The 7,865-nt window shown below is 41.1% G+C and overlaps 1 protein-coding gene across 5 annotated transcripts in view; it reads left to right on the top strand.

Moving 5' to 3' along the window:
- The window catches only part of LOC139387433 (STARD3 N-terminal like), a 37,919-nt gene extending 33,551 nt beyond the window's left edge, over window positions 1–4,368 (top strand). For 3 of the 5 annotated variants that reach the window (XR_011629162.1, XR_011629164.1, XM_071133593.1), the window contains one exon: window positions 2,310–4,368. The gene's annotated coding sequence lies outside the window, so the exon portion shown is untranslated. Of the gene's footprint in view, window positions 1–1,731 lie in introns of all 5 variants that reach the window. The other 2 variants (XR_011629163.1, XM_071133594.1) reach the window with 2 other exon arrangements.
- Window positions 4,369–7,865: the final 3,497 nt, after the last annotated feature.

Consider the following 7,865-nt stretch of genomic DNA (forward strand, 5'->3'; position numbering starts at 1 on the left):
GAACGGGGGGGGGGGGGGGGGTATAATAGTAGGTGCCAGGCGCACTGGTTTGAGTGTCAACTGCAACGCTTCTGGGTTTGTCACGCTCAATCGTTTCCCGTGTGTATCAAGAATGGTCCACCACCCAAAGGACATCAGCCAACTTGACACAACTGTGGGAATCATTGGAGTCAACATGGGCCAGCATCCCGGTGGAACGATTTCGACACCTTGTAGACCATGACCCGACAAATTGAGGCTGTTCTAAGGGCAAAAGGGGGTGCTACTCAGTATTAGGAAGTTGTTCCTAATGTTTTGTACACTCAGTGTAAATTGTATTCGCAAAGAAATGGGGAAATTATATTATTTTATATCACCACAGTTGCTCAAAGATTTTGTTCAAGTTAATAAAACAAAATCTCAAAACGGAAAGTTTAACTAGGCAAGTCAGTTAAGAACACATTCTTATTAATGCTCCGGCACCATCACCTTTTGAGAGGATATAACCTTTTCACAAAAGGTTTTATGAGATTGAAAAACAAATTAGGAAGGATCGTAAGACCATTCCTCGACGCATAATTTTTCTAGATAATTGATATCCTTTGTCTGCGCTTATGGACTACCCTCTTCAATCAAACCATTTTCAATGGGGTTCAAGTCCAGAGACTTATTGCAGAATGTTGATTTTTTTTTTTTGTAGTCAATTGACCATTTCTTTGGATTTTGATGTGTACTTGTTTTTTTTTGTTTGTTTTTTTGTGGAAGATCCACTGCGGCTAAGTTTCAGCCTACCTGGCAGAGGCAACCAGGTTTTAGACTAAAATGTCCTGGTACTGGGTAAAGTAAAATAAAATGCCCTTGACCTTAACAAGGTCCCCTGGACCAGTGGAAGCAAATAAGCCCCATAACATCAAAGATTCACCACTATATTTTACAGTATGTACGAGGTACTTTTCTACGTGTGCATTTATGCCAGTGTTGTTTAGCAAATTCCAGGTGTTTACGTTTGTTGGATGACATGAAAATGGAGCTCTTTGGCTATGCACACCAGTGGTGGGTTTGGTGTTGAAAGAAAGATACGTATGCAGAAAAGTACCTCATACTTACTGTAAAATATTGTGGGGGATCTTTGATGTTATGGGGCTATTTTGCTTTCACTGGTCCTGGGGCTCTTAAAGTTAACGGCGTAATTAACTTTATCCAGTACTAGGATATTTTAGTCAAAAACCTGGTTGCCTCTGCCAGGAGGCTGTTTCAAAAAATAATATCATTTAATATAGCAATATAATATACAATATAGTTAAGTATTTATTTTAAGAATGCCAAGAATTTTGGATCTGACTGTATATATGTTTCTAATTCCTAATATTGAGTTACACCCCCACCTTTGCCTTCAACAGCCTCAATTCGTCGGGGCATGGACTCTACAAGGTGTCAAACGTTCCACTGGGATGCTGGCCCATGTTAACTCAAGATTTCAGCAGTTGTCAAGTTGGCTGGATGTCCTTTGGGTAGTGGACCAATCTTGTGGGAAACTTTTGAGCGTGAAAAACACAGCAGTGTTGCAGTTCTTGACACACTCAACTTGTGCGCCTGGCACCTACTACCATATCCCCCATTTAAAGGCACTTAAATCTTTTGTCTTGCCCATTCACCCTCTGAATGGCACACATACACAGTCCATATCTCAATTGTCTGCAAGGCTTAAAAATAATTCTTAAACCTGTATCTTCATCTACACAAATGGCGCAGAACGGCATCTCGGAACGCACAACTCGCCGGTCCTTGTCACGGATGGGCTGTTGCAGCAGATGACCACACCAGGTTCCACTCCTATCAGCTAAAAACCATAATCTGCCATAGTGGGCATGCGATCACCAACACTGGACAATTGAGTGGAAAAACATTGCCTGGTTTGACAAGTTCCTGTTTCATGTTGAGTCAGGATTTGGCGTAAGCAACATAAATCCATAACCCCATTAAGCCTGGTGTCAACGGTACATGCTGCTGGCAGTGGTATAATGGTGTTGGAAATGTTTTTCTGGCACATGTTAGGTCCCTTGATACCAATTGAGCAATGTGTCCATGCCCTGAAGAATTCAGGCTATTCTGGAGGAGAAGGGTTTTCTGACCTGGTACTAGATGGGTGTACTTAATAAACTGGCTGCTGAGTGTATGTGTAAATATAACATTTGAATGACTATTGTCAAAATGTCATTTTGTGAATGTTGACATGAAAAGACATTAATTTCTGGTTTGGTTAATTATGTAGGTCATAATATAAGTGGTGTTTGTTTGCTTATAATATGCTTTGTTTTGTTTTTGAGAAGTACCAGTGGTCATCCTGGGAGGTGAAACCCCATTTGAAGATTCACAACCCTGAGTGACTGCGTCTAAAGGTACGCAAGTGCTCACAGCAGCTGCCCCATCTAACCACGGGGAAGACTTACGACCACTGCACGTTCTTTATTCCTCCAATGAGAGCTCTGTATTCCTCAGCCTATCACCCTCTACACACCTGCTTCATGTCCCGTCGCCTCTTCACTCAAGCTTCCAAACAATTATTTTTAAGAACTGGGTGCATACTGTTTTGTTTTTGTTGCCAGATATAAGTTCCTGATGTGCTTATTCTTGTATCTCTTGCTGATATGGTTAGAAGCTTCAAAATCAGTTCAGAATTGAAGACTGAGAAGTCCGCATGGGCAGTGTGTGCCAATTTCAAGTGTGGCTATAGGGCTGTTGAGCTCTAAGGATGGCACTTGAATATAAATAGATTACTCAGATTTTTTTTTATTGATATTAAGCAAACTCCTTCGGACAGCTGTCAAGGGGGGAAATATAGACTACATAACCAACACAGCTGTGCCTGCATATGTCACGACTTCAGTTGGTAATTATATATGTCTGAATGCATGACTTTGGGAACTCAATGACAATGTTTTTTGATTTCTTCTTATGACTACCCTCTCTTCATCATAGGAAAGGAAGAAATTGTATACAGCACATGTTTTCAATCACTGGAAAGTGTTATACCGTTTGTTTTCTCAACTGACCATTTGGAAGTAGAAGGGCATTAGCCCGGAAGCTTCTTAGTAAACTTTCAACTTGGCTTTGCAAAATGTATCAATACACACATTTAAAAAAATGGCAGAATACATTTCCCATGAATTCATATTAGAGTTCAACACTGGTATCTTTTACACCACCTGGAAGTTTCATACTTTTAATCAAAATATCTGCATGGTATGTTTTCAAAGTGAACCGTCCCAAAGCTTTTTATGCAGAAGCAGACTAATGGGGTTTGTGCTCTTATCATGGTGAATGCACAAACAAACAGCTAACACAGAGGGAACCGTTTAATGTAGTTAACCAACAGAAGTTGTGTTAGCATGAATTAATATAACTCCCACCACAATTTCCATTCACCATGACAATACTATGAAAATGGCAATAAAACATGCTTCCTCAAACTATTACAGATCCCAGTTGTGTGTACATATCAACATGGAAATAACATGGGTAGGATGTAGATTGTACACTGAAATGTATATTTGATAACCTTTTATTAGGTTAACCTCTGAAAATGAATGTGTGTTGGCATGTAATGCTCTTAACTTGCATTCATAATTAGTGTATGCTGATGCATGGACCTGTAATCAAGAATTTCAATGCGATCGGTGGTAGATCCGCGTAATAGTGTGCTTAACATTTTAAAGTGATTTCCGATTGAGCCTGAAATACAGTTTACAGCACTTACCGTGCGTGATTGCAGTTTCCGTGAACATGGGAACATTGGCTTTTTATAAAAGGTGCATACTGTAGACGACAAAGCGCAATCGGATTGAATACCCACTAAAGAGAGTATAGTCTTCACTTTTATTTTTTATTTAACTTTTATTTAACTTGGCAAGTCAGTTAAGAACAAATTCTTATTTGCAATTACTGCCTACCCCGGCCAAACCCGAACCCGGACGACGCTGGGCCAATTGTGCGCCGCCCTATGGAACTCCCAATCACGACCTGTTATGATACAGCTTGGAATCAAACCAGGGTCTGTAGTGGCACCTCTAGCACTGAGACCGCTGCGCCACTCAATACAGTAAAATAATAAGGTTCACCATTCAAGACACCAAGTTCATTTTCACAGTGGCAAGCCTGTGTGCATTTAGGAATTAATGGTTGGTTACCACGTTTGATCAAGAATTACATTGCTTGTCAATTCAATTAAGCAATAATCTGTATCTAGCTTTATGAGTTATTGGTTTTACTCGTCTTTGTATTTAGTTTTGGATTAAAGTGAAAATTGTATGATTTGTTAATGATGGTATATGTTCTGTTTTTGCATTTCATTCGATTTTAATACAAATAAATTGCACATTGTTAAAGGGCCTTCTTTGGGAGGTGTGTAGAGTTTTTTTTATTTTTTTTAAATTTACATTTCAGTAGCACTTTACAGCACGTAATAAATGCACGTAGCATGATATTAATATAGATTTACAGTGGCTTTTGGAAATATTCATCCCCCTTGGAATTTTCCCTTTGTTGTTGCCTTACAACCTGGAATTTAAGTAGATTTTTTGTATTTTTTTTGTATTTTGTATAATTTGATTTACACAACATCCCTACCACTTTGAAGCTGCAACATTTTTTATTGTGACACAAACAAGGAAAACAACTTGAGCGTGCATAACTATTCACCCCCCCCCCCCCAAAGTCAATACTTTTGCAGCAATTACCGCTGCAAGTCTCTTGGGGTATGTCTATAAGCTTGGCACATCTTGCCACTGGGATTTTCGCCCATTCTTCAAGGCAAACCTGCTCCAGCTCCTTCAAGTTGGATGGGTTCCACTGGAGTACAGCAATCTTTAAGTCATACCACAGATTCTCAATTAGATTGAGGTCTGGGCTTTGACTAGGCCATTGAAGACATTGAAATGTTTCCCCTTAAACCACTTGAGTGTTGCTTTAGCAGTATGCTTAGGGTCATTGTCCTGCTGGAAGGTGAACCTCCGTCCCAGTCCCAAATCTCTGGAGGACTGAAACAGGTTTCCCTCAAGAATTTCCCTGTATTTAGCGCCCTCCATCATTCCTTGAATTCTGACCAGTTTCCCGGTCGATTGCCGATGAAAAATAGGTGTTGGGTGTGCGCCAGACATAGCGTTTTCCTTGATGGCCATAAAGCTCAATTTTAGTCTCATCTGACCATAGTACCTTCTTCCATATGTTTGGGGAATCTCCCACATGCCTTTTGGTGAACACCAAACGTCTTTGCTTATTTTTGGTTTCTTTGTTGCCTCTCTGATTAATGCCCTCCTTGCCTGGTCTGTGAGTTTTGGTAGGTGGCCCTTTCTTGGCAGGTTTGTTGTGGTGCCATATTCTTTCCATTTTTTAATAATGGGTTTAATGGTGCTATGTGGGATGTTCAGTTTCTGATATTTTATTATAATCCAACCCTGATCTGTACTTCTCCACAACTTTGTCCCTGACCTGTTTGGAGAGCTCCTTGGTCTTCATGATGCCGCTTGCTTGGCCCCTTGCTAAATTGTGTTGCAGACTCTGGGGCCTTTCAGAACAGGTGTATATATACTGAGATCATGTGACACTTAGATTGCACACAGGTGGACTTTATTTAACTAATTATGTGACTTTTAAAGGTAATTGGTTGCATTAGATCTTATTTAGGTTCTTCATAGCAAAGGGGGTGAATACAAATGCACGCACTACTTTTCAGCTTTTTATTTTAAGTAGTTTTCTTCATTTCACTTCACCAATTTGGACTGTTTTATGTATGTCCATTACATGAAATCCAAATAAAAATCAATTTCAATTACAGGTTGTAATGCAACAAAATAGGAAAAACACCAAGGGGGAACTTGTACAAAGCACTGTACATAAATAATTACTCCAGCCATGATTTCATTTGATTTGTGGTGAAACATAAACAAGCTTGTTTTGCCATTGGCATACAATTCTGCAAATGTATGAATCATAAGCTCTGGTTATGTAAATACTATATTCTCGAGACTCGTACCCACAAATGGAGAAGAAAAGGGTGAAAGCAAAAAATTAAGAATCCAGCAGCATTGAATAACCAACAACTCGTCACACGATTGAGCTGGGGTCATGCAGCTTTATCTTCTTTCCAGTAACTACCGTTTCACCTTTAATAAAAAAAAACAAGAAACATATTATACTAGACAACCAGTTCTTATAGCCTTTAGCTGTACCCTTATCCTACTCCTCCTCTTCCTCTGGTGATGTAGAGGTTAACCCAGGCACTGCAGCCCCTAGCTCCACTCCAGGCGCCCTCATTTGTTGACTTCTGTTACTGTAAAAGCCTTGGTTTCATGCATGCTAACATTACAAGCCTCCCAAAGTTTATTTTATTCACTGCTTTAGCACACTCAGCCAACCCGGATGTCCTAGCCGTGTCTGAATCCTGGCTTAGGAAGACCACCAAAAACCCTGAAATTTCCATCCCTATCTATTACATTTTCCGACAAGATTGAACTGCTAAAGGGGCCGGTGTTGCAATCTACTGCAGAGATAGTATGAACTCTGCAGACTATCCAGCTCTGTGCCCAAACAATTCGAGCTTCTACTTTTAAAAATCCACCTTTCAAGAAACAAGTCTCTCACCGTTGCCGCTTGTTATAGACCCCCTTCAGCCCCCAGCTGTGCCCTGGATACCATATGTGAATTGATTGCCCCCCATCTATCTTCAGAGTTCGCACTGTTAGGTTACCTAAACTGGGACATGCTTAACACCCCGGCTTTCCTACAATCTAAGATAGATTATCATGGAACCTACCAGGTACAACCCTAAATCCGTAGCCATGGCCACCCTCTTAGATATCCACCAACTTGCCCTCTAAACTTGCCCTCCAACTTGCCCTCTTAACTTGCCCTCTATATACACATCTGCTGTCTTAAACCAGGATCTCAGCGATCATTGCCTCATTGCCTGCGTAATGGGTCCGCGGTCAAATGACCATCCCTCATCACTGTCAAACGCTCCCTAAAACACTTCAGCGAGCAGGCCTTTCTAATCAACCTGGCCCGGGTATCCTGGAAGGATATTGACCTCATCCCTTAAGTAGAGGATGCCTGGTTGCTCTTTAAAAGTGCTTTCCTCACCATCGTAAATAAGCATGCCCCATTCAAAAAATGTAGAACTAAGAACAGATGGTTCACCCCAGACTTGACTGCCCTTGACCAACACAAAAACATCCTGTGGCGTTCTGCATTAGCGTTGAATAGTACCTATTATATGCAACTTTTCAGGGAAGTCAGGAACCAATATACTCACTCAGTTAGGAAAGCTAAGACTATCTTTTTCAAACAGACATTTGCATCCTGTAGCACTAATTCCAAAACGTTTTGGGATACTGTAAAGTCCATGCAGAATAGGAGCGCCTCCTCCTCCTCATTTCAATTAGCGTTTTTCTACGGCTGGCCATGCTTTCCACCTGGCTACCCCTACCCCGGCCAACATCTCAGCACCCCATGCAGCAACTTGCCCAAGCCCCCCCCCCCACCCCACTTCCCCTTCACCCAAATCCAGCCAGCTGATGTTCTGAAAGAGCTGTAAAATCTGGATCCCAACAAATCTGCTGGGCTAGACAACTTGGACCCTCTCTTTCTAAAATTATCCGCCAAAAATTGTTGCAACCCCTATTACTAGCCTATTCAACCTCTCTTTCGTATCGTCTGAGATCCCCAAAGATTGGAAAGCTGCCGCAGTCATCCCCCTCTTCGAAGGGGGAGACACTCTAGACCCAAACTGATATAGACCTATATCCATCCTGCCCTGCCTTTGTAAAATCTTCGAAAGCCAAGTTAACAAACAGATCACCGGCCATTTCAAATCCTACCGTACCTTCTCC

The sequence above is a fragment of the Oncorhynchus clarkii genome, chromosome 28, assembly GCF_045791955.1.
Source record: "Oncorhynchus clarkii lewisi isolate Uvic-CL-2024 chromosome 28, UVic_Ocla_1.0, whole genome shotgun sequence".
Classification (NCBI taxonomy): Eukaryota; Metazoa; Chordata; class Actinopteri; order Salmoniformes; family Salmonidae; genus Oncorhynchus; species Oncorhynchus clarkii.